This window comes from Hyla sarda, unplaced genomic scaffold, assembly GCF_029499605.1.
Source record: "Hyla sarda isolate aHylSar1 unplaced genomic scaffold, aHylSar1.hap1 scaffold_2371, whole genome shotgun sequence".
In the NCBI taxonomy this organism is placed as follows: domain Eukaryota; kingdom Metazoa; phylum Chordata; class Amphibia; order Anura; family Hylidae; genus Hyla; species Hyla sarda.
In genome coordinates, this window is record NW_026609056.1 from 954 (window position 1) to 25,341 (window position 24,388).

General features: G+C 45.2%; 5 non-coding genes and 2 pseudogenes across 5 annotated transcripts; all 7 read right to left on the minus strand.

Moving 5' to 3' along the window:
* Nucleotides 1–624: 624 nt before the first annotated feature.
* LOC130322663 (U2 spliceosomal RNA) lies at nt 625–813 on the minus strand. The gene has a single exon (XR_008868122.1). It is a non-coding gene; the product is annotated as a U2 spliceosomal RNA (small nuclear RNA).
* Nucleotides 814–1,507: 694 nt separating this feature from the next.
* Nucleotides 1,508–1,667, minus strand: LOC130322664 (U2 spliceosomal RNA; annotated as a pseudogene).
* Nucleotides 1,668–3,757: 2,090 nt separating this feature from the next.
* On the minus strand, nt 3,758–3,948 carry LOC130322657 (U2 spliceosomal RNA). Its single transcript, XR_008868116.1, has one exon. It is a non-coding gene; the product is annotated as a U2 spliceosomal RNA (small nuclear RNA).
* A 2,073-nt stretch (nt 3,949–6,021) lies between these two features.
* LOC130322667 (U2 spliceosomal RNA) lies at nt 6,022–6,212 on the minus strand. Its single transcript, XR_008868123.1, has one exon. It is a non-coding gene; the product is annotated as a U2 spliceosomal RNA (small nuclear RNA).
* Nucleotides 6,213–8,295: 2,083 nt separating this feature from the next.
* LOC130322662 (U2 spliceosomal RNA) lies at nt 8,296–8,481 on the minus strand. The gene has a single exon (XR_008868121.1). It is a non-coding gene; the product is annotated as a U2 spliceosomal RNA (small nuclear RNA).
* Nucleotides 8,482–13,870: 5,389 nt separating this feature from the next.
* Nucleotides 13,871–14,088, minus strand: LOC130322666 (U2 spliceosomal RNA; annotated as a pseudogene).
* Nucleotides 14,089–16,173: 2,085 nt separating this feature from the next.
* Nucleotides 16,174–16,364, minus strand: LOC130322668 (U2 spliceosomal RNA). Its single transcript, XR_008868124.1, has one exon. It is a non-coding gene; the product is annotated as a U2 spliceosomal RNA (small nuclear RNA).
* Nucleotides 16,365–24,388: the final 8,024 nt, after the last annotated feature.

Consider the following 24,388-nt stretch of genomic DNA (forward strand, 5'->3'; position numbering starts at 1 on the left):
TATATTGATGCGGGACATAGACAGCCAGCTGATGACCAATCCATTAGTGCAATGGATGGCTGGAAGCATTTGTCTTTGCCTTTGCAATACCACAGAAGCAATGCATGGTCAATGTACAGCAATGACACACCTGTGTGAACAGCCAGGAGACCCCCCCCCCCATGTTATGTTACATAGTTACATAGTTAGTACGGTCGAAAAAAGACATATGTCCATCACGTTCAACCAGGGAATTAAGGGGTAGGGGTGTGGCGCGATATTGGGGAAGGGATGAGATTTTATATTTCTTCATAAGCATTAATCTTATTTTGTCAATTAGGAACATTCAGCACCCACCCGCTATCAAGGCAGCTGCCTATCATGTCATGCCCTACCTGCACAGGTGTGCTGGCTACTCAAATGATCCAATTAAGGAGGCCATTTAGTCAGCAGCAGCAGAAGTCCTGTGCCTGGACGCTCCAACAGGGGCCAGACACAAGCAGAAGCAGAAGCAGCAGAAGCAGCAGCAGCACCACCTTTTGTTTTTTGGCTGCAGCAGCAGCAAGGCCCACAGGGCTGGCTAGCTGGCTAGCCAGCAAGCAGGTAGCAATGAAAGTAGGAATCTTTCTTTTTAACCCTGTAAGGGGGTGGTGCACTGTACCCGAAGATACTGCCATATCGGGTCAATGCATAGGGCGACGGAAGCAAGCTTCGAAATCGGCCCCCGTTCTCAAAAATCCATTTAATATATGGTCCCCAGATAGGGGACGTATCAGATATTAAACTGATAAGAACAGATTTTTTTTTTTTTTTTTTTTTTTATCTAAAGCCGAGGAACGTGCTTTCGATTCACCCAAAGTGCAAGAAAAAGTGCAAACGTGTTACACTAAAAAAAACGTGCACAAAGGATGCGGTCTATCGCAAGCCCTTCTCCGATAGGAGAGAGGCCCCCCAACAAACCTTACCCTTCGCCTCCGGACCAAAAGGTACCTGCGAGGTTCCAGGTTCGATGTCCCTTTTCGCCGAAGCTACTAGGGGACCACAAATGCTCCCGGCATCCCCCTTGGCGTTAGCCAAGGTATCTGCCCGCAGAGCCGATTACGGTAGGTACCCTGCCAAAGCAGGAGTACCCGGGGTGTTTGCAGGGAGGTGCGGAACCTAATGGCCACACACACCTCCCCTAGACCGCCAGGAGGGACACCCAGAAGGGCTACCGCATCCTGACCAATCCTGTGAACACACAACACGCAAAAAGTGACACAGTGAGACAAAAAAGAAATAAATAAGTGAATGTGTGCAGATATACTGCCCGGACATCCGGCCGGATCTATAAAAATTTCTCTGATCCTAGCCAGAAGGCCGGGAATCAAGAGGTGAGTGCCACAAGGTGAAGAGATTATGGTGCCCGTGCTTCAACTCAGTGAGTCTATCCTCCCAGTGAGTTTCGGCACCTCGGGGTCACCACTCCCCGAGGCACAAAAGTACCTCGGCTCTAGACCCTCTCAGCCTCATGGCGAGACCCGGAGGGAACAGGTCACATCGGGGCAGCCGTCGAGCTGATTCCTCAGAACCAGCCCCGGAAAGCCCTGGTACACCTGCATCCTCCATGCAGCACCCATCCCCACCAGCATGAAAACTGATAAGAACAGATACTACACTTGATCTTAGCCAAAAGGCCGAGAAGCGATAACCGTGAAAGGGGCGGGCCCAACAAGGTCCCCTTCATGGGCACTATCACTGCTTGCTGTCAGGGAGGCTGCCAGACAATTTTCCATGCACACTCTGGGCTGGGGGGCAGTCAACCACCAGTACACACAGCAGAACCTAAACCCATACCATTATTGCTAAGCAGCAAGACAGGGGCCCATTGCACTCCCACGGGGCCTTTTTAAATGCAATCCATAACCCGGATTTGCCAGGAACCCTTCTTACTCCTCCTACTTGCATGTGACACTGGGCTTAGGATCTGCATAGGAAACACACACACAAGCACACACCTACCTTTGTTGCCTGCAGATGCCTCCTTGGCTGTCCCCAAACGGTATCAAACCAACACCCACGGGAAGCTGTAAGCATAGAGGACATGCCTGCACCCCATTGGACTTACCTGTGTGGGTTAAATCCGGGTTATTTGACAACCTATGGCGGTGATGGTTCTGCTCAGGCAGAGCAGTGCTGATGCTCCTCATAAAGCTGTCGCTGCTGTGAAGGTTCTAGGTGACATCACAAATCCCTTTGGTTACATACACAACAAAGCTGGGTTGTTGTTGTTTACACTCTGCAAGGCCTGTGGAAGTGAGTGACATCATAGCACTGTAGTTCTGAGGGTTCAAGATGGATGCAACAATCTCCTGTTGCTTCTATGAAGGCCGTAATAGACGACATCACCAAACAGCTCCATAGTCACATACACAGCAAAGGAGAGATGTTGTTTACACCTAGTGATGTCAGTGGTATTGAGTGACATCACAGCACAGTGCTAAGGCTCCTGGGCCTGGACACAGCAGCGGCTGCAATATCTCAACGGAGAATACGTTTATATCTATGTGTGTGTGTGCGCATATATATATATATATATATATATATATATATATATATATATATATATTTCTCCGCCGAAATCACTTTTAAACCCATTTCCACCTTTTTTTCCCTTCTCCTCCTCTTACTTTTTTTTCACGTTTTTTTACGTTTTTCTCCTTTTCGCCTCTTTTCTGGGCGTATTATTCTTCTTTTTCTTCTTTTTTTTCGTCTAATGCATACCCCATCAGTGCAGCAATGCTTATTCAATACCGCCAGCAGATGGAGACACTGGGGGATAATTTTCTAAGGATTTATACTGATTTTTCCTGTCTGAATTTGTCGCACAGAAAGTTGCAGGCCAAATATGTGTGACATTTCTGCGACTTTAGCTTCTAGAGCATTTTTACAACATTATACATAGGTGCTGAATACATAAAAAGCGACTGTTCAGCGACAGACAAGTCGCATCGGCTGAAAGTAGGCCAGAATGTCAGTCCATGTTGGAGCAGGTTTAGATACAGTCTAAAGCATAGATCTCAAAGTCTGTGCACAGAATTTAGCAAGGGCCTCGCACCTTCTGATGCATCAGGTAGGTGCACAATAGCATAGCCTAACCCTCTGTACTTTGGTCTATATTGATGCGGGACATAGACAGCCAGCTGATGACCAATCCATTAGTGCAATGGATGGCTGGAAGCATTTGTCTTTGCCTTTGCAATACCACAGAAGCAATGCATGGTCAATGTACAGCAATGACACACCTGTGTGAACAGCCAGGAGACCCCCCCCCCCATGTTATGTTACATAGTTACATAGTTAGTACGGTCGAAAAAAGACATATGTCCATCACGTTCAACCAGGGAATTAAGGGGTAGGGGTGTGGCGCGATATTGGGGAAGGGATGAGATTTTATATTTCTTCATAAGCATTAATCTTATTTTGTCAATTAGGAACATTCAGCACCCACCCGCTATCAAGGCAGCTGCCTATCATGTCATGCCCTACCTGCACAGGTGTGCTGGCTACTCAAATGATCCAATTAAGGAGGCCATTTAGTCAGCAGCAGCAGAAGTCCTGTGCCTGGACGCTCCAACAGGGGCCAGACACAAGCAGAAGCAGAAGCAGCAGAAGCAGCAGCAGCACCACCTTTTGTTTTTTGGCTGCAGCAGCAGCAAGGCCCACAGGGCTGGCTAGCTGGCTAGCCAGCAAGCAGGTAGCAATGAAAGTAGGAATCTTTCTTTTTAACCCTGTAAGGGGGTGGTGCACTGTACCCGAAGATACTGCCATATCGGGTCAATGCATAGGGCGACGGAAGCAAGCTTCGAAATCGGCCCCCGTTCTCAAAAATCCATTTAATATATGGTCCCCAGATAGGGGACGTATCAGATATTAAACTGATAAGAACAGATACTACACTTGATCTTAGCCAAAAGGCCGAGAAGCGATAACCGTGAAAGGGGCGGGCCCAACAAGGTCCCCTTCATGGGCACTATCACTGCTTGCTGTCAGGGAGGCTGCCAGACAATTTTCCATGCACACTCTGGGCTGGGGGGCAGTCAACCACCAGTACACACAGCAGAACCTAAACCCATACCATTATTGCTAAGCAGCAAGACAGGGGCCCATTGCACTCCCACGGGGCCTTTTTAAATGCAATCCATAACCCGGATTTGCCAGGAACCCTTCTTACTCCTCCTACTTGCATGTGACACTGGGCTTAGGATCTGCATAGGAAACACACACACAAGCACACACCTACCTTTGTTGCCTGCAGATGCCTCCTTGGCTGTCCCCAAACGGTATCAAACCAACACCCACGGGAAGCTGTAAGCATAGAGGACATGCCTGCACCCCATTGGACTTACCTGTGTGGGTTAAATCCGGGTTATTTGACAACCTATGGCGGTGATGGTTCTGCTCAGGCAGAGCAGTGCTGATGCTCCTCATAAAGCTGTCGCTGCTGTGAAGGTTCTAGGTGACATCACAAATCCCTTTGGTTACATACACAACAAAGCTGGGTTGTTGTTGTTTACACTCTGCAAGGCCTGTGGAAGTGAGTGACATCATAGCACTGTAGTTCTGAGGGTTCAAGATGGATGCAACAATCTCCTGTTGCTTCTATGAAGGCCGTAATAGACGACATCACCAAACAGCTCCATAGTCACATACACAGCAAAGGAGAGATGTTGTTTACACCTAGTGATGTCAGTGGTATTGAGTGACATCACAGCACAGTGCTAAGGCTCCTGGGCCTGGACACAGCAGCGGCTGCAATATCTCAACGGAGAATACGTTTATATCTATGTGTGTGTGTGCGCATATATATATATATATATATATATATATATATATATATATTTCTCCGCCGAAATCACTTTTAAACCCATTTCCACCTTTTTTTCCCTTCTCCTCCTCTTACTTTTTTTTCACGTTTTTTTACGTTTTTCTCCTTTTCGCCTCTTTTCTGGGCGTATTATTCTTCTTTTTCTTCTTTTTTTTCGTCTAATGCATACCCCATCAGTGCAGCAATGCTTATTCAATACCGCCAGCAGATGGAGACACTGGGGGATAATTTTCTAAGGATTTATACTGATTTTTCCTGTCTGAATTTGTCGCACAGAAAGTTGCAGGCCAAATATGTGTGACATTTCTGCGACTTTAGCTTCTAGAGCATTTTTACAACATTATACATAGGTGCTGAATACATAAAAAGCGACTGTTCAGCGACAGACAAGTCGCATCGGCTGAAAGTAGGCCAGAATGTCAGTCCATGTTGGAGCAGGTTTAGATACAGTCTAAAGTATAGATCTCAAAGTCTGTGCACAGAATTTAGCAAGGGCCTCGCACCTTCTGATGCATCAGGTAGGTGCACAATAGCATAGCCTAACCCTCTGTACTTTGGTCTATATTGATGCGGGACATAGACAGCCAGCTGATGACCAATCCATTAGTGCAATGGATGGCTGGAAGCATTTGTCTTTGCCTTTGCAATACCACAGAAGCAATGCATGGTCAATGTACAGCAATGACACACCTGTGTGAACAGCCAGGAGACCCCCCCCCCCATGTTATGTTACATAGTTACATAGTTAGTACGGTCGAAAAAAGACATATGTCCATCACGTTCAACCAGGGAATTAAGGGGTAGGGGTGTGGCGCGATATTGGGGAAGGGATGAGATTTTATATTTCTTCATAAGCATTAATCTTATTTTGTCAATTAGGAACATTCAGCACCCACCCGCTATCAAGGCAGCTGCCTATCATGTCATGCCCTACCTGCACAGGTGTGCTGGCTACTCAAATGATCCAATTAAGGAGGCCATTTAGTCAGCAGCAGCAGAAGTCCTGTGCCTGGACGCTCCAACAGGGGCCAGACACAAGCAGAAGCAGAAGCAGCAGCAGCACCACCTTTTGTTTTTTGGCTGCAGCAGCAGCAAGGCCCACAGGGCTGGCTAGCTGGCTAGCCAGCAAGCAGGTAGCAATGAAAGTAGGAATCTTTCTTTTTAACCCTGTAAGGGGGTGGTGCACTGTACCCGAAGATACTGCCATATCGGGTCAATGCATAGGGCGACGGAAGCAAGCTTCGAAATCGGCCCCCGTTCTCAAAAATCCATTTAATATATGGTCCCCAGATAGGGGACGTATCAGATATTAAACTGATAAGAACAGATACTACACTTGATCTTAGCCAAAAGGCCGAGAAGCGATAACCGTGAAAGGGGCGGGCCCAACAAGGTCCCCTTCATGGGCACTATCACTGCTTGCTGTCAGGGAGGCTGCCAGACAATTTTCCATGCACACTCTGGGCTGGGGGGCAGTCAACCACCAGTACACACAGCAGAACCTAAACCCATACCATTATTGCTAAGCAGCAAGACAGGGGCCCATTGCACTCCCACGGGGCCTTTTTAAATGCAATCCATAACCCGGATTTGCCAGGAACCCTTCTTACTCCTCCTACTTGCATGTGACACTGGGCTTAGGATCTGCATAGGAAACACACACACAAGCACACACCTACCTTTGTTGCCTGCAGATGCCTCCTTGGCTGTCCCCAAACGGTATCAAACCAACACCCACGGGAAGCTGTAAGCATAGAGGACATGCCTGCACCCCATTGGACTTACCTGTGTGGGTTAAATCCGGGTTATTTGACAACCTATGGCGGTGATGGTTCTGCTCAGGCAGAGCAGTGCTGATGCTCCTCATAAAGCTGTCGCTGCTGTGAAGGTTCTAGGTGACATCACAAATCCCTTTGGTTACATACACAACAAAGCTGGGTTGTTGTTGTTTACACTCTGCAAGGCCTGTGGAAGTGAGTGACATCATAGCACTGTAGTTCTGAGGGTTCAAGATGGATGCAACAATCTCCTGTTGCTTCTATGAAGGCCGTAATAGACGACATCACCAAACAGCTCCATAGTCACATACACAGCAAAGGAGAGATGTTGTTTACACCTAGTGATGTCAGTGGTATTGAGTGACATCACAGCACAGTGCTAAGGCTCCTGGGCCTGGACACAGCAGCGGCTGCAATATCTCAACGGAGAATACGTTTATATCTATGTGTGTGTGTGCGCATATATATATATATATATATATATATATATATATATATATATTTCTCCGCCGAAATCACTTTTAAACCCATTTCCACCTTTTTTTCCCTTCTCCTCCTCTTACTTTTTTTTCACGTTTTTTTACGTTTTTCTCCTTTTCGCCTCTTTTCTGGGCGTATTATTCTTCTTTTTCTTCTTTTTTTTCGTCTAATGCATACCCCATCAGTGCAGCAATGCTTATTCAATACCGCCAGCAGATGGAGACACTGGGGGATAATTTTCTAAGGATTTATACTGATTTTTCCTGTCTGAATTTGTCGCACAGAAAGTTGCAGGCCAAATATGTGTGACATTTCTGCGACTTTAGCTTCTAGAGCATTTTTACAACATTATACATAGGTGCTGAATACATAAAAAGCGACTGTTCAGCGACAGACAAGTCGCATCGGCTGAAAGTAGGCCAGAATGTCAGTCCATGTTGGAGCAGGTTTAGATACAGTCTAAAGCATAGATCTCAAAGTCTGTGCACAGAATTTAGCAAGGGCCTCGCACCTTCTGATGCATCAGGTAGGTGCACAATAGCATAGCCTAACCCTCTGTACTTTGGTCTATATTGATGCGGGACATAGACAGCCAGCTGATGACCAATCCATTAGTGCAATGGATGGCTGGAAGCATTTGTCTTTGCCTTTGCAATACCACAGAAGCAATGCATGGTCAATGTACAGCAATGACACACCTGTGTGAACAGCCAGGAGACCCCCCCCCCATGTTATGTTACATAGTTACATAGTTAGTACGGTCGAAAAAAGACATATGTCCATCACGTTCAACCAGGGAATTAAGGGGTAGGGGTGTGGCGCGATATTGGGGAAGGGATGAGATTTTATATTTCTTCATAAGCATTAATCTTATTTTGTCAATTAGGAACATTCAGCACCCACCCGCTATCAAGGCAGCTGCCTATCATGTCATGCCCTACCTGCACAGGTGTGCTGGCTACTCAAATGATCCAATTAAGGAGGCCATTTAGTCAGCAGCAGCAGAAGTCCTGTGCCTGGACGCTCCAACAGGGGCCAGACACAAGCAGAAGCAGAAGCAGCAGAAGCAGCAGCAGCACCACCTTTTGTTTTTTGGCTGCAGCAGCAGCAAGGCCCACAGGGCTGGCTAGCTGGCTAGCCAGCAAGCAGGTAGCAATGAAAGTAGGAATCTTTCTTTTTAACCCTGTAAGGGGGTGGTGCACTGTACCCGAAGATACTGCCATATCGGGTCAATGCATAGGGCGACGGAAGCAAGCTTCGAAATCGGCCCCCGTTCTCAAAAATCCATTTAATATATGGTCCCCAGATAGGGGACGTATCAGATATTAAACTGATAAGAACAGATAAGGTTTCAACAAAATTTTATTGAATAAATAAGAAACCATACAAAATTTAAAATGCAAAATAATAAAAGGTTCACAAAAGTTTTAAAATACAAATAATAAAACCAGTAATAAAAGGAGAAAAAATAAAAATGGCAGGATAAAACATTATACAAATGTCATAAAAACTGATTATACTGTTATTTCGTTCCATAGAGGCAGACACCACATGGATGCTGCCTCGCTGGCCCCCAACTGTTTCTTGTCTCTTAGGTAATAGATGTACATCTCACTCAGGGCCAGCTTTATACAGTTTTTAACATCAATAAAATCATGTTTAAAAAGTAAGATGTTCCTAACTTTCCAGATGGCATTTTTAAAACAATTAATAATCATCCAGCAGATCATCTGCTGTTTAAAATTGGGGCAGTTAAAAAGACCGTAAAAGACACATTCGTGATTAAAATCTTTTAGGCCGCAGGCCCACTTCAAAAGTGGGCCTACCTTCCTCCAAAGCTCCCGTGCAAAAGGGCAGTTCCAAAATATGTGCAGCACCGTTTCGTCCACTCCGCAGCCATCTCTCGGGCACTTGGCTCTCGCCACCAGTCCTCGCCTGTGCTGAAACTCACGAGTAGGGAGGCACTGGTGGACGATTGCCCAGGCAAGATCCCTGTGTACATTCGCCAGAAACTTCCCGTACACGTTCCGCCATACCTTTTTGGATCTTGCCTGTGTGAAATTGGACACTGCCAGGGTAACCTCACTCCGCCTGAGGACCTTTGATACCTTTCTCTGGTCCCCCAGTATGTCAGGCTCCAAATCTTGGAGACCTAGGAGCCTGACTGTCTTTTCCAACACCACATAATGTTTTGGGGGACACAGAAGCACCGGAGCGTTCAGAGGGATGCGCAACCATCTTTTAAAAACCATGCCCGCAGCGTACCTTAAAAAGCAGCTAAAAATGCCATCGGATTTAATAATTTTAAAACAGAAACAGAAATACTTTATGTAAAAGAAAGTAAAAAGGTTAGGAACATCTTTCCCGCCATTATCTTTACTTTTGTACATAAAATCACGCTTTAATTTCTCCATTTTTGAACCCCATAAAAAAGTAAAAACAATTCTAGTTACTTTTTTAATGTATAAAATAGATGGAGGAAATACCATGGCAATGTATAGCATAATAGGGAGTAAAACCATCTTTATTATTAAAATCTTCCCCTCCATGGTAAGGTTTCTAAGATTCCACATTAAAATCTTCTTCTCCATCTTAGCTATAGCTGAATCCCAGTTAGGGCTCCCATCATTGACCTGGTTAAAAACAATACCTAAAACTTTAATTTGATCCTGTTGCATTGTGACTCCTGGGGTGATGGATGAATCCCAGGAGCCAATATAAAAACAGTCACATTTATCTGTGTTTAGCTTAAAACCAGAGACCTCGCAGAAATAGCTGGTGTTCCTCAATGCCCCCCTCATGGATGGAGAGTCCGGGCACAGTATGGTGACATCATCCATGTACCCCAACACCTTTAGATGGGTCCCTCCTCCACCAGGTATCGGTACGCCTCTTACTACCCGGTCTTTTCTGAGGAGGGCCATCAGTGGTTCGATTGCGCAAATAAAAAGGAGTGGGGACAGGGGGCAGCCCTGTTTGACACCTGATAAAAGAGGAACACCGCTGGTTAAAAAGCCATTAACAGAGACTTGACTAAAACAGGATCGGTATAAAAGCATGATTCGGCTTAAAATCGTTTCAGGCACTGCCATCTTTTTAAGAACTAAAAACAGGTATTCATGGGAGACCCTATCAAAGGCTTTTTCAAAGTCTAAGGATAAAATTGCTACAGTTTGATTTCTATCCTTAAAATACCATAAAACATCTCTTAAAATATTTAGGGATTCAGCTATAGACCTTCCAGGTACCCCACAAACCTGATTTGGGTGAATTAATTTATGAATAAAAGGTTTAAAACGGACAGCTAATAACTTGGCTAAAACTTTATAATCAACATTTAAAAGTGTGATGGGGCGCCAATTTTTTAGCATATCCTTTTCACCCTTTTTAAAAAGTAATGATACAATCCCCCTCCTCCAGGAAGGGGGAAGTTCATTAACAATAAAAGTTTCTTTATACAATAAAACCATATCATCCTTTAAAATATCCCAAAAAGCTAAATAAAATTCGATGGGTAAACCATCTTCCCCAGGGGCCTTCCCACTAGAAAAACTTTTAAAAACAAATAAAAGTTCATCTAAGTTAAGATCACGGGATAAAACCTCCTGGTCTAAAACATCTAGCTTAAAATCAAGGGAATTAAGAACATGTTCTAAAAAGGATGGATTAAGATCTTTCTTATTAAAAAGGAGCTGGTAGAAGTTAAAAACTGCATCTAACATGCCTTTTGGAGTGGATTCACCCTCAAGGTTTTGGATGATATCCCTCCTATTCATCACTTTTTTAAAAAAGAAACGGGAACATTTCTCGCCCTCCTCCAGGTGCTGCACATGTGAGTTAAAAATGATTTGTTTCCCTTTCTTTTCTATGGCATGTTTTATTCCAGTTTTAAGGTTTAAAATATCATTTTCTACATCCATACCAGCTTCTTTCAATTTAAAAAGTACATTTAAACGCATGTTAAGAACATAAAACCACTGTTTTTCCATTTTTGCCTTCTTCTTACCTGCTTTGATAAAAAAAAATCTGATTTTAGATTTGGTGCCCTCCCACCAGTGCAGCATAGGCTCGTGGGGTTTTCTTTGTGATTGCCAGCATTGGTAGGTCCGCACAAACTCCTCTTTTATCTCAGGGTCCTCTAGGAGTGTGGTGTTTAATCTCCAGAGGCCCCTTTTTGCTTTTTGCTCCCCCTCTAGCTCCAGGCCCACCAAGAGGAGCTTATGATCAGAGAAGATATTCTGCTCGAGCGTGCATTTCAGGGGTTTAAAAGCTCTAGAGGAAAAAATAAAATCGATTCTGGAGCTCACTCTTCCATTGGACCATGTGGCGCCTGGGTCCTCCGGCAAGAGATCCTTCCAGCAATCTTTCAAATTAAAATCATCAATAAAATTTTTAAGCAGGTAAGAAGTGCGGTCTTTACGATTAATATCCCCACCCTGCCGGTGTTCCCCATCACGTATGCAGTTAAAATCACCTCCCACCAGCAGGGGGGAAGACCCAACACAAAACAGTGGTAAAATTTCAAATAGTTCTGCCCGCTCCTGTTTATCAGGAGGGGCATACACATTTAAAACACGAATTAAAAGTCCATTAAAATATAGATGAATTAAAAGAGCTCTGCCAGGCACAATCTCAGTTACTGTATGAATAGAAAAGGACTGGCCTCGGCAGAGCAGCCCAACACCCACAGAACGACAGTCATTTGCACCGGACCATATGGATGGGCCCAGCTTCCAGTCTTCTTTTAAGTCTTTATAGTCCATTTTACTAGGGATTCCACATTCTTGTAGCAGGCAAAGGTCAAAGTCACATGTCTCTAGATAAGAAAATAAAGCAGCCCTGCGATCAGGGCTCTTTAAGGACCTCACATTGAGTGAGGCAATTTTTACAGGGATAGGCATAGTTTATGGAGAGTCCGTGCTTGGAGAATCAAAGTCAATAATAAGCTGCGTACCGTCATCCCCCGCCTGCGGGGTCATCAGCTCCTTGATGTTCTGAGGGTCGGAGCTTGAGATCGATGATGCCCCGACCCTGAGCTCGCTCTCGTCCGAACTACGGCACGCCGCTTTCCTTTGAATGTCTTCCTCTTCTTCTTCTCTTTGTCTTTTAAATGTCACACTGCTGTCCATATCCTCTGTGTTGCTCTCACTCGATGTAATCTCTGGCCCCCGGCTGATGGATCTGCGTCTTCTTTCATCATTTGACGACTGGAACTGCTGCACAGGGGCCTGTGAGGCCTCTTTTCCGGAACCTTTGCCGCTACCTTGGGAAGTTTTCATCGCTTGTTCCCCAGCAAGCGTTGCTGAGGACTGTTGCTCCAACTTCCCCATCGATCGACGATGGCCAGTTTTACCCACCGGGTCCACTGCTGGCGGGGCAGCAAACCCTGGTTTGGCGCCACTTGTCTTCTTGGCCCTGTCCTGTATAGGCGGAGTAACAGGACCGGGCTCAGACCTGGCCACCTGGCTCCCCTTCCGGCGGGCTTTCACCGGGGCCTCTTCGTCCGGAGCAGGGCGACCCTGGGCCAAGCCAGTACCTGGCTTATGCTGCAATTTTGGGTCCACTTTTGCCCCCACCGAGGCCCGTCGGCTGCCACCCGCCACAGGTGAGCCCCCTTCAGAAGTTTCGGCGGGCTCTTGAGCCAGGTAGGAAGTCGATCGACGTCTTTCAATTTCCCGGGCAGTAAACTCGATCACCCGCCCGGGCTTCGTGGAATCCCCATGGCCTCCCCCTAGCACTACCACCGGTGGGCCCCCCGATGGAGCACCAGAGGTCTTGGGCCTGGACCCATCAGTACCTGCCATCTGGGGTTTGGGCATCTTAAAAAAGGACGTCTTTTGTCCTGTCCCCTCTTTGGGTGGGCCCAGCCTTGACCCACCCATCGTAGTTTTTGCTTTATGGGGACAGGAATTAAAATCGTGATTTTCCTCTCCGCAGAGGTTGCACCTTATCGTATGGCTACATCTTGAGGCTATGTGACCTTCTTGGCCACACCTATTGCAGCGAATCACACGCTCCGCGCCGCAGGTCTCCTGGGTGTGGCCAAACCTCAAGCAATTTCGGCAATACATAGGCATTTGAGGATAGAACAGGAAGCCCCGAACTCTCCCGATGGCAAAATTTGGGGGCGGATGGCAAAGACCCCCAATACCACCGGGATCCTTACGGAGCTTGACCCAGAACTTCCTCTTGCCGTTCCAGAACCGCACGGAGTTCAAGATTTTGTTTGCGAATCGCACCTCTTCGCAGTATCGCCGAAGAAAAGTGGCTATATCCTCCGTGGTCACATGAGGGCTGTGCATAGCCACCACCAACGGTATATGTTCCTCACCATAGAGGAACTGGAACGAAAGACCGTCGAGTCGATCGTCCCTCTGGTCCGCACCAGACAAGGTTGCATAGATGTTATCGCAACACGCCGTGGCCGTGAAGGTGACGGTATACAGGCCACGGCTTTCCTGGTCATTTAGACACAGGATGTCCTCCCTATTGAGGCGGAAGTAGTCAAGAAGAATCACCTCCGCAATGAAGCGGAGGTTCTTCAACTGACGATGGCTCTCCGACACCTCTATGCGGATGGTATTTCGCATCGACATTTCCCCAGAGGGGAAAGCCCAGGAGAACGGCATCTTCCACACCCAGGGACTAAGCCCCTTCCCCAATAGCAGCAGGGGCTCGGAATCCCGCTATAAAAGCGGAACCCTTACCCAAGGCAGAGGTCGGGGGTACCCTAGGTGCTTCCGAAGCTACAGGTAACGCTCAACGTACCGAAAATGCCTTCTGAGACACAAGGTCCCAGAGACAGGGGGATCGCAACCCGTTGTCCGTGGACTAAGCCCGCTCCCCAATAGCAGCAAGGGGGTGAAGTCCCTCCGTAAGGAGAGACAATCCCCCAAGGCCGAGAAGCGGGGTACCACAGACACCTTCCGACCAGACCAAATGCAGATACTACACTTGATCTTAGCCAAAAGGCCGAGAAGCGATAACCGTGAAAGGGGCGGGCCCAACAAGGTCCCCTTCATGGGCACTATCACTGCTTGCTGTCAGGGAGGCTGCCAGACAATTTTCCATGCACACTCTGGGCTGGGGGGCAGTCAACCACCAGTACACACAGCAGAACCTAAACCCATACCATTATTGCTAAGCAGCAAGACAGGGGCCCATTGCACTCCCACGGGGCCTTTTTAAATGCAATCCATAACCCGGATTTGCCAGGAACCCTTCTTACTCCTCCTACTTGCATGTGACACTGGGCTTAGGATCTGCATAGGAAACACACACACAAGCACACACCTACCTTTGTTGCCTGCAGATGCCTCCTTGGCTGTCCCCAAACGGTATCAAACCAACACCCACGGGAAGCTGTAAGCATAGAGGACATGCCTGCACCCCATTGGACTTACCTGTGTGGGTTAAATCCGGGTTATTTGACAACCTATGGCGGTGATGGTTCTGCTCAGGCAGAGCAGTGCTGATGCTCCTCATAAAGCTGTCGCTGCTGTGAAGGTTCTAGGTGACATCACAAATCCCTTTGGTTACATACACAACAAAGCTGGGTTGTTGTTGTTTACACTCTGCAAGGCCTGTGGAAGTGAGTGACATCATAGCACTGTAGTTCTGAGGGTTCAAGATGGATGCAACAATCTCCTGTTGCTTCTATGAAGGCCGTAATAGACGACATCACCAAACAGCTCCATAGTCACATACACAGCAAAGGAGAGATGTTGTTTACACCTAGTGATGTCAGTGGTATTGAGTGACATCACAGCACAGTGCTAAGGCTCCTGGGCCTGGACACAGCAGCGGCTGCAATATCTCAACGGAGAATACGTTTATATCTATGTGTGTGTGTGCGCATATATATATATATATATATATATATATATATATATATATATATTTCTCCGCCGAAATCACTTTTAAACCCATTTCCACCTTTTTTTCCCTTCTCCTCCTCTTACTTTTTTTTCACGTTTTTTTACGTTTTTCTCCTTTTCGCCTCTTTTCTGGGCGTATTATTCTTCTTTTTCTTCTTTTTTTTCGTCTAATGCATACCCCATCAGTGCAGCAATGCTTATTCAATACCGCCAGCAGATGGAGACACTGGGGGATAATTTTCTAAGGATTTATACTGATTTTTCCTGTCTGAATTTGTCGCACAGAAAGTTGCAGGCCAAATATGTGTGACATTTCTGCGACTTTAGCTTCTAGAGCATTTTTACAACATTATACATAGGTGCTGAATACATAAAAAGCGACTGTTCAGCGACAGACAAGTCGCATCGGCTGAAAGTAGGCCAGAATGTCAGTCCATGTTGGAGCAGGTTTAGATACAGTCTAAAGCATAGATCTCAAAGTCTGTGCACAGAATTTAGCAAGGGCCTCGCACCTTCTGATGCATCAGGTAGGTGCACAATAGCATAGCCTAACCCTCTGTACTTTGGTCTATATTGATGCGGGACATAGACAGCCAGCTGATGACCAATCCATTAGTGCAATGGATGGCTGGAAGCATTTGTCTTTGCCTTTGCAATACCACAGAAGCAATGCATGGTCAATGTACAGCAATGACACACCTGTGTGAACAGCCAGGAGACCCCCCCCCCATGTTATGTTACATAGTTACATAGTTAGTACGGTCGAAAAAAGACATATGTCCATCACGTTCAACCAGGGAATTAAGGGGTAGGGGTGTGGCGCGATATTGGGGAAGGGATGAGATTTTATATTTCTTCATAAGCATTAATCTTATTTTGTCAATTAGGAACATTCAGCACCCACCCGCTATCAAGGCAGCTGCCTATCATGTCATGCCCTACCTGCACAGGTGTGCTGGCTACTCAAATGATCCAATTAAGGAGGCCATTTAGTCAGCAGCAGCAGAAGTCCTGTGCCTGGACGCTCCAACAGGGGCCAGACACAAGCAGAAGCAGAAGCAGCAGAAGCAGCAGCAGCACCACCTTTTGTTTTTTGGCTGCAGCAGCAGCAAGGCCCACAGGGCTGGCTAGCTGGCTAGCCAGCAAGCAGGTAGCAATGAAAGTAGGAATCTTTCTTTTTAACCCTGTAAGGGGGTGGTGCACTGTACCCGAAGATACTGCCATATCGGGTCAATGCATAGGGCGACGGAAGCAAGCTTCGAAATCGGCCCCCGTTCTCAAAAATCCATTTAATATATGGTCCCCAGATAGGGGACGTATCAGATATTAAACTGATAAGAACAGATACTACACTTGATCTTAGCCAAAAGGCCGAGAAGCGATAACCGTGAAAGGGGCGGGCCCAACAAGGTCCCCTTCATGGGCACTATCACTGCTTGCTGTCAGGGAGGCTGCCAGACAATTTTCCATGCACACTCTGGGCTGGGGGGGCAGTCAACCACCAGTACACACAGCAGAACCTAAACCCATACCATTATTGCTAAGCAGCAAGACAGGGGCCCATTGCACTCCCACGGGGCCTTTTTAAATGCAATCCATAACCCGGATTTGCCAGGAACCCTTCTTACTCCTCCTACTTGCATGTGACACTGGGCTTAGGATCTGCATAGGAAACACACACACAAGCATGGGGTAGGGAAGTTGAGAAAAAAGACCTCTTAAAGGCGCTGCAGACTCCAATGGAATAAAACCGAAGCCAGAGATGTACAAAACACTGGGAGGTTTATTGCAATAGATAAAACAATAAAAAGGATTACGCGTTTCGGGGGAGCCACCCCCTTCTTCAGATCAGAATACATGCAGTGAGATATGCAGAGTTTAAATATGTACAAAATGGGCGCCAACCACTTAAGTGGGAGGAGCCAAACATCTTTATGTCACATGATGCAAATAACAGAATGTAATAAATGAGTCTAAAAAAACACATCCAATATACATTTAACAATTGTATCAGACCATTGTAAGTGTAAAATCACAAGAGCCATCTTATAAATATAGTGAGGAATGTAAAACAGACCTACAGAACATTGATCTCTGTTGGCAGTGTACGGACCGTCAAAGGTAAACATCCGGCGCATGCTGGATGAACTGATGCTAAAACCAGATGTAAACATCCGGACAGTGCCGCGGTCCGGATGCTGTCACAGACGCCAGCCCCTTACGCGCGCCAGCAATGTTGATAAACAAATACTATGGTCACGGGCATCTCGCCGGACGTCATAGGACCAAAAAACAGCCGACGGATATAAGGACCACAGATGCGTTGCTAAGAGACGGTCGTCACGTGACCGGAATGAACCAATAGGTGTTCAGAGACCGCAATAGAGCTGTCAGAGGTAGTTAGAAAGAAGGTAAGATAATGTGGTGAAACTAATGGAAATGCAAAGATGCATAAATATATAATGAATGGAAGAAGATACTCTACTAGACATATATGCCATATAAAAGGGAAAGTTGAAAAAATCAAAGTATGCGCAAATTTGGCATGTAAGCATACTTGTGTGAATGAATGGATCGTGTAGTGCTCGCACCGATTTTTCTGGTGTAGCGCCCTCATGGAATATTATACTGTGGTGCTCATGGGGTAAGAATAAGCAAAGAAAGAGCCTAATTAAAAAGAGATATGTTAAACAGGGTAAGGGATTAGAGCCCAATAGAGACCAACCAATATCACTGCGTATGGATGATATATATCCTGGCGTTCTAAAAAAATATATATATAAAAATGTATATAATATCCCTTTGTGCGGATAATTATAAGCTAAAAAAGACACAAAGTGATATGTAAAACAAATCATGTCCGATCTGGGATAAGAAGGTGTGTGAAAAAACATATAATAATTATTTATAAGATATATTAAATATTAAAAGTATTTTACAAAATAGTAATAATAATCTTCTTAATTAAGCGTATTACAGGTTACATTCTATCATTTCGTTCAGACCTCTGGGTGTTAGGGTGCCCAGGGTGTGAATCCAGAAATTTTCCCTCCTCCTTAGCGTATTGAATCTCTGGTTCACACTCTTTGTAATCTGTTCAATGGGGGTAGCCAAAATACAATTGAAATCCCCACTGTGTTTCTCGGTCAGATGTCGAGAAACACTGTGTAGGAGAAAACCATGAGCTGTATTACTCCGATGTTTATTGAGGCGTTCCCTAAAACATCTGATCGTCCTTCCCACGTATTGTAAGCCACAAGGGCACTGCAATACATATACAATGTATTGAGATCCACAGTTCAACAATGATTTTATGGGGAAAGTATCCCCTGTAGTGGTGGAGGTGAAGGTTTTGCATTTATGTGCAATAATGGAACAGCATTTACACCGTGCCAAACCGCAACGGTAGCTCCCTGTGGTATCAAGAAAGGTGGAGGAAGGTGTAATCTGAGATTTCAGCTTGCTGGGAGCTACCAGATTACGTAAGGTACGAGCTCTACGAAAGGTGATGGGAGGTTTAGATGGAAGAAGGCTGTTGAGATGGGGGTCTGCAGTTAAGATGGACCAATGCTTGGTTAGAATCTTTCTAATGTCTTGGTGTTCTCTACTGTAAGTGGTTATGAAATTTGTAGAACGATTAATGATGCTAGTAGATGCAACATCCGCCTTTGGAAGTAGACATTTGGCTTGATCGAGAGAGAGAGCTCTAATGAAAGAAGAATGTACAAGGGAGGTAGGATAGCCCTTCGCTTTGAACCTGGCTTTAAGAATATTACTCTGGGAAATAAAATCCTCCTCCCTTGTGCAATTCCTCCTTATTCTTTTAAATTGCCCAAAGGGTACATTTACCAGCCACTTTTTAAGGTGGCTACTATCAAAATTGAGGTAACTATTACTGTCAACCGGCTTGAAGTATGTTTTTGTAAAGATTGACGTATCATCATGGGAAACCAAAACGTCTAAAAACTCAGCATGATTGGTGTAAACTGACTGTGTGAACCGTAGAGACCAATCATTGGTATTAAGATATGAGAGATACTCATCCAGTGCAGACCTATCGCCCTTCCAGATTATGAATATATCGTCGATGTATCTCCGATAATATATACAGTTGATAAACAAAGGATGTGTGTAAACAAAACGTTCCTCGAATAGCCCCACAAATAAATTTGCGAAACTAGGGGCTACCTTTGACCCCATGGCAGTGCCTGTGTGTTGCATGTACAGTTGGCCCAAAAATTCGAAATAATTGTGTGTTAAAATGAAATTGAGCCCTTGTAGGATGAAATCCACCTGGGCTGCGGGCATATTGGGGTCATTAGAGATGAAATGTGCAACGGCTTTGATACCTGCTTGATGTTCGATCACTGTGTATAAAGATGCAATATCCATTGTGACAAAAAGATAATCTGTAGACCATGGAACTTCCAAAATGGATTTGATGAACTCTGTGGTATCTTTAAGATGCGATTTGAGATTGGTGACATGGTTCTGTAAAAGTAGGTCAATGTAATGAGCAAGGTTAGAGGACAGGGAGTTAATTCCTGAAATTATGGGTCTACCGGGGGGATTAGTGATGTTTTTGTGGATTTTAGGTAGATAGTAGAATAATGGCAGGGCAGGTTCCTCAATAAGTATGAAGTCCCTCTCAGACTTGGATAGAATGCCTTGGGAGACACCAGACTCAACCAATAGTAACAACTCCTTACAAAATTGCTTCGTAGGATTGTGTGAGATGGGACGGTAGTACATGCTATCTGACAGGAGTCTGTGAGCCTCTGTGATATAGTCATCCCTATTGAGTATGACTATCCCTCCCCCCTTGTCGGCAGGGCGGATAATGATAGATTTGTTATCAGAAAGCGATTTTATCGCTATACTTTCAACATGTGTGAGATTAGAAGAATATTTCTTTGTGGTGTCCTTGGTCAGTTTATCAAAGTCTGTTTGGACTAGGTTAGAGAAAGTGTCTATAAAGTGGCCTTTCGCATGAACGGGATAAAAAGAAGATTTAGGACGAAGCTCTGTATGTATAGGTGGAGGTATCATGTCAGAGTCCTGACTAGCAGTGGTAGTAGATGAAGAGCCATCATGTTCTTTAAGAGAGAAAAATCTCTTAATGGTGATTTTGCGTATAAAATTATTTAAATCCATGAACAGGTCAAAGTTATTTGATTTCGAAGTGGGGCAAAAAGAGAGCCCTTTTTCAAGGACCCTTTGCTGTACCTCATCCAACACATATGTGGAGAGGTTAAATATTTTGACTAGGTTCATGTTTTTCTTAGTATGTGTTCTTTGAGTTTCTTTTCTCTCCCTGACTGCACGTCCTCCTCTGCATCCCCTCTTTCTCGGTTTTTCCTTTTTGTACCCAAAGGGAGTGCAATGTGGACGTGCTCCAGGGGGGGGAAATCCACCGGGTTCACCACCAGTGGTGGGGTCTTGATGAGAGATGGTAGACCTAAAAAAACCGTGGTGTTGTTACTGGGAGAACCATCTGATGATACTGAGTTATGTGTGGTATTGTAAACAGGACTGTGAGTAGTACCAGTGGGAGTAAAGAATAGCTGTGTGGAGGCTCGTCTAGAAGTGGTATCCAAGTGAGCGTTGATACTGAGGGAATCATCTAAAGTGGTATCAGAATCATTACAGTATCTGCCCGAAGGCAGGTTGGATTGTGAGTTATTAATGTGACCCATAAGATCCAGTAGATCTTGGGTGGCAATATCTTGAGAAAAGGATGATGAGACGGAATGGGGATTGGAAGAGTGAGAGATGAATTTGATGTTAGGAGCTAGACAAGAAGCGTGTTGGTGGGGTGAGGATACCCCAGAAGAGGGACGTCTATGGAATGTATTAAACCAGAGTGTGTATGAGTGATGGATGTAAGATGTGATAAACCAGAAGATGTGGAGGGACCAGGAGGTGGAGAGCAAGATGAGAGTGTTGACAATGTACCAGTTGAGGGTAATGCGCCATTGTTCGATATGGTGGGAGACCGAATGGGTGGTAATATATTGGACGGTCGAACAGCATTAGATGAAGACACAGATGGTAAATGCGTACCTGATAGGGTAGAGGTGGATAGGTTAGCTGTCGTGATGGTGCAACGTGGTTGCATTCTAGCAGTAGGTGTATTGTCCGTAGGGGGGACAGAAGACTGTTGTGTTTTATTGTGTGATTTGGAGGCAGTAAAAGTCCTGGGTGGTTGGTAGTGTGTATTGCCATTGGGATTATTGTTCACAATATTGGAGTCTTTATAGGAGGTACGTTTATGTGGGACACGTCTTTGGAGTGGAGCCCTCTTCTGGTGTCTAGCCGAGTGTGTATGTGAACTCTGTGTGTTACTATGTGTGGAAATAATGGGTTCTTGAGTGGTGGATTTGGGTGGTAAAGAGGGCTTGAGCCAATATTTGATATTTCCTGATTGGTAGTCTGCTCTGTCTCTAGATAGTTTATGTATTTTTTTAGAGATCACATCTCTCTCCCACTTGTGTACCTTGTTGGAAAGAGTAGATAGCCAATTGTTGTAATCAGGCAAATGTCGAAACTCAGAGAGTGGATTCTGATCTGAAGAAGGGGGTGGCTCCCCCGAAACGCGTAATCCTTTTTATTGTTTTATCTATTGCAATAAACCTCCCAGTGTTTTGTACATCTCTGGCTTCGGTTTTATTCCATTGGAGTCTGCAGCGCCTTTAAGAGGTCTTTTTTCTCAACTTCCCTACCCCAAGCTACATCAGGATTGGTCTTCTTCCTTTCCCTGTGACCTCCGGCTTAGCAGCGGTTCCAGTACTCCGTGAACTTTTGTAACCCCACTGTGGGTTGATATGCAAGTTCTGACTTGCTCTCAGGTGAGCAGCCACTACCTAGGGGTCATTTATTTTGACCACAAACTGCTATGATTTTCCATTCCCATACGGTATCACACGAGGCGCCTCCCTCTGGTCTCTCCCCTTTTTTCTCTCTACAGGTCACTAGCTCATTGGCCATCCGCAGTGGTGTGCCATTTGAGACCTCGGCGACGGTAATACCACTTGGCTCTATCCACACTTCTACCAAACGAAACTCTCATTATGGATTTCAAGACATCAAGACTTCACAAAAGAGCCCATCTATTCAAGACTTTAGTTACAACGGATCCTTTGGATTGCAATAGGGTCAATGACATCCCTGTTGTGGAAGGTACTAATACGGCTTTAGACTTTGATAAAATGAAGTCACTTTTCTTTGAATTGGAAAGGTTGCTATTTGATGAAACACAGCACCAACTCGATGGTGCCTTTATTGACATTTACAAGATGGAAGACATCATCCCGAGAGGCTTAAGGTTACATCCTCTGGCTACGTTTACTAATGATAATGACTTCTACAATGATTGGGAGAAAGCTCTCAAACTTTGCTCCAATACATTGTTGGATCTACTTTCCAAAAAACGCAACACTTTGGTTAATGATATCTCAGATAAAATAGACATATGTCTAAACTCACTCTCTGAGTTTCGACATTTGCCTGATTACAACAATTGGCTATCTACTCTTTCCAACAAGGTACACAAGTGGGAGAGAGATGTGATCTCTAAAAAAATACATAAACTATCTAGAGACAGAGCAGACTACCAATCAGGAAATATCAAATATTGGCTCAAGCCCTCTTTACCACCCAAATCCACCACTCAAGAACCCATTATTTCCACACATAGTAACACACAGAGTTCACATACACACTCGGCTAGACACCAGAAGAGGGCTCCACTCCAAAGACGTGTCCCACATAAACGTACCTCCTATAAAGACTCCAATATTGTGAACAATAATCCCAATGGCAATACACACTACCAACCACCCAGGACTTTTACTGCCTCCAAATCACACAATAAAACACAACAGTCTTCTGTCCCCCCTACGGACAATACACCTACTGCTAGAATGCAACCACGTTGCACCATCACGACAGCTAACCTATCCACCTCTACCCTATCAGGTACGCATTTACCATCTGTGTCTTCATCTAATGCTGTTCGACCGTCCAATATATTACCACCCATTCGGTCTCCCACCATATCGAACAATGGCGCATTACCCTCAACTGGTACATTGTCAACACTCTCATCTTGCTCTCCACCTCCTGGTCCCTCCACATCTTCTGGTTTATCACATCTTACATCCATCACTCATACACACTCTGGTTTAATACATTCCATAGACGTCCCCTCTTCTGGGGTATCCTCACCCCACCAACACGCTTCTTGTCTAGCTCCTAACATCAAATTCATCTCTCACTCTTCCAATCCCCATTCCGTCTCATCATCCTTTTCTCAAGATATTGCCACCCAAGATCTACTGGATCTTATGGGTCACATTAATAACTCACAATCCAACCTGCCTTCGGGCAGATACTGTAATGATTCTGATACCACTTTAGATGATTCCCTCAGTATCAACGCTCACTTGGATACCACTTCTAGACGAGCCTCCACACAGCTATTCTTTACTCCCACTGGTACTACTCACAGTCCTGTTTACAATACCACACATAACTCAGTATCATCAGATGGTTCTCCCAGTAACAACACCACGGTTTTTTTAGGTCTACCATCTCTCATCAAGACCCCACCACTGGTGGTGAACCCGGTGGATTTCCCCCCCCTGGAGCACGTCCACATTGCACTCCCTTTGGGTACAAAAAGGAAAAACCGAGAAAGAGGGGATGCAGAGGAGGACGTGCAGTCAGGGAGAGAAAAGAAACTCAAAGAACACATACTAAGAAAAACATGAACCTAGTCAAAATATTTAACCTCTCCACATATGTGTTGGATGAGGTACAGCAAAGGGTCCTTGAAAAAGGGCTCTCTTTTTGCCCCACTTCGAAATCAAATAACTTTGACCTGTTCATGGATTTAAATAATTTTATACGCAAAATCACCATTAAGAGATTTTTCTCTCTTAAAGAACATGATGGCTCTTCATCTACTACCACTGCTAGTCAGGACTCTGACATGATACCTCCACCTATACATACAGAGCTTCGTCCTAAATCTTCTTTTTATCCCGTTCATGCGAAAGGCCACTTTATAGACACTTTCTCTAACCTAGTCCAAACAGACTTTGATAAACTGACCAAGGACACCACAAAGAAATATTCTTCTAATCTCACACATGTTGAAAGTATAGCGATAAAATCGCTTTCTGATAACAAATCTATCATTATCCGCCCTGCCGACAAGGGGGGAGGGATAGTCATACTCAATAGGGATGACTATATCACAGAGGCTCACAGACTCCTGTCAGATAGCATGTACTACCGTCCCATCTCACACAATCCTACGAAGCAATTTTGTAAGGAGTTGTTACTATTGGTTGAGTCTGGTGTCTCCCAAGGCATTCTATCCAAGTCTGAGAGGGACTTCATAC